Source organism: Vulpes vulpes, chromosome 4, assembly GCF_048418805.1.
Source record: "Vulpes vulpes isolate BD-2025 chromosome 4, VulVul3, whole genome shotgun sequence".
Lineage (NCBI taxonomy): Eukaryota > Metazoa > Chordata > Mammalia > Carnivora > Canidae > Vulpes > Vulpes vulpes.
The window spans coordinates 9,874,376-9,876,900 of record NC_132783.1 but is presented as its reverse complement, the minus strand read 5'-3'; the positions used below and the strand labels follow the sequence as shown (position 1 = coordinate 9,876,900).

The 2,525-nt window shown below is 45.1% G+C and overlaps 1 pseudogene; it reads right to left on the bottom strand.

Annotated features, from left to right (window-relative positions):
- Positions 1-1,199: 1,199 nt before the first annotated feature.
- LOC112931599 (histone acetyltransferase KAT7 pseudogene) lies at positions 1,200-2,013 on the bottom strand (annotated as a pseudogene).
- Between the last annotated feature and the right edge of the window lie 512 nt (positions 2,014-2,525).

Genomic DNA, 2,525 nt, shown 5'->3' with positions numbered 1-2,525 from the left:
CCAAGATAGCAGGTTATAATGGGCTGGAGAGAAATTAGAGGGAGCATTTCTTCCTTTGCTTGAAACCAAAAATAGAGCAGAGAACAGGGGGAATGGTGGCAAATCCCAAAAAGGAAATGGAGGAGGAGTTCTTGGAAGGGCAGGAGCACTTCAGTTCAAGAGGGAGGGCGAGGCACTGTCAGAGAAGCAAACACTGGGAGGGGGTGGCACTCTGCCTTGCTGAGTCATGGGCTTAGAGGAGATCTGGAAGTCATGTGCACTCATTTCCTACTTCTCCAAGGAGGTTTAGGCAAAAAATCAATGCAAAGTACAGGTGTGCCAGATGAGACCGACAGGTATGGTGGGGGGCGGGGGGGTAGGTTTCTGCAGTCTGATGAACTGGTTAGCATGCAGCATGAAAGGGAGAACCGGACACTGTTTAGCCCCTGCCAATGTAAAAAGGAGCAAGGGCTTAAGAGAGGAAAACATTTAGGGCTGGGCACTTTCTGGTGAGGCAATGAGGACTGGTTTCCTTCCACTGACACACAATGCCCACAGGTGAACTCAAATCAAAGTACAGAATCACCACCTGTCAATTCTCTCCATTTCATTCTGATTAAGTTATGTGCAGTTACCAAGACGAATCCCTGGGAGAGTTTTAAAAAATATTGGTCTCTTGTCAGCTTGACACGGATCAAAAACCGGCCTTTCAATAAAAATGGCAGAAAAAATTTCAAGTGAGATAAAATCCAAAGGGAATGGACCCCTCCTAGTACACACACTCAGAAATGTTACCTCTTCCCTGTTCTTCCAAAAAAACCGCATGTAAGGAGCAATTGGAAAGGTCCTGGTGGTGGCAACCATGGTTTGAAGTCTGGTATCCGGGCAGCAAGAAGCACTAGTACAAAGTTTAGAAGACACAACACAACCTCATGGGGCTAGAGGACATGAGGAGAACCAGTGACTGGACAGAACACCTTGGGTCAGTGCTACGAGGGATCTGCACTCAAGTCTAAACAGCGATCCCATCCAGGCAACCTCACTGAGGCCGAAACAACAGTTCCTCAGAACCAGGTCTGCAGTGTACACGAGGGTGGGAGCCAGGACAGTCCTGAGGGGGGTGGCCTTCCCAAAGGATGCTGTACTTGCCAATCACAAGAGCAACAGAAATGACAGACAGATCCCTAGGGTACGGACTCACACTGCTGGGGTTCGCTGGCTCAGAGTAACAGGTCCCCTGAAGTGCCCTTGGGAGGGGTCCATTTTAAACAGCTTGGATCCATGGTTTTATTGGAGTTAGATCTTTTGGCCTCTTTGGCTATCCACTCATCAGTCAGGTCCTGCCTCTTTAGAACTAGATGTTTTCCTTTCCAGGACTTGAGCATCTGAAGGACTTGCAGAGTACTGACAATGTCCACAGGATTCACAGCTGTCTCCTGGCTAATTTCTTTGATAGAAATGTCTTTGCCTTGGAAATTATGCAGGTAACGGAGAAGCACTTCTTTCCAGTAACTGCGATAGCTTATGAGCCCCAGGTCAGAGAGGGGACGCTCCGGGGAGCCAACTTTTTCTTCCACTTTGGGAAGCAAGTAACTGAAATCGATGAGCATCTTGCCATAGCCCTGTCTCATGTACCGAGGCGTGGTGAGGATACATGGCACATTGTAGTTGAGGAATGAATTCTTTTCCTTGGAAAAAATAACCAATCAAGTGACAGCCGGTATTGTCCGCTTCAGTCATAACGTAAAACAGGAGGGGTTCCACATCATAATATAATGTCTTGTGGTCCAGAAAAAGCTTGGCCAACAGGCACAGGTTTTGGCAGTAGATCTTGTTTTTCTTGCCATCCATCTCAAACACGGAGATGGAGCCTCTGCGGTAGATCTCATCACCAGGTGGGTGTTTCCACACACATTTAGCCAAATCCTCTGAAGCCCAGGCTTGTGCTCTTCGGAAAAGATCCAAGTCATACTCGCTAGTCAGGTTTTCCAAGAGAGGTTCCCGAGTGTTGCCATAGGTCTGTCTGTGTTCCATGGTAGTCATGACAAGTGTGCTGGCACCGGAAAGCAAAGAAAGATTTTAAAAGAAGACTGTAGACTCCTTGAAACTCAATCAAGTAGTAGTCATATTTGTTAATAGTTGCCAAATGTGATATCTTTGTTACATTATTACTCAGTTATATTGTGTGTCCTTTAAACTGGCAAATGTGTTGTTTTCTATGTCCATCAAAAATGAAGACCAGAAATAGTTTTTATTCATATGATTTGGATAACAATATACATTTATAGTTTTCCTTAGGGCTTTTATTTAACCCCCTCATCCAGTATCATAATGTATTCTGAAAGGACATAAAACATTTGTATTTTTAGCAAGACATCGTAATATATTATGTGATCCTCTATGGTGACTCCAACGTGTTAATGTACTAGATTTTATTTTATTTTATTTTTTTAAAATTTTTATTCATGATAGTCACAGAGAGAGAGAGAGAGGCAGAGACACAGGCAGAGGGAGAAGCAGGCTCCAAGCACCGGGAGCCCGATGTG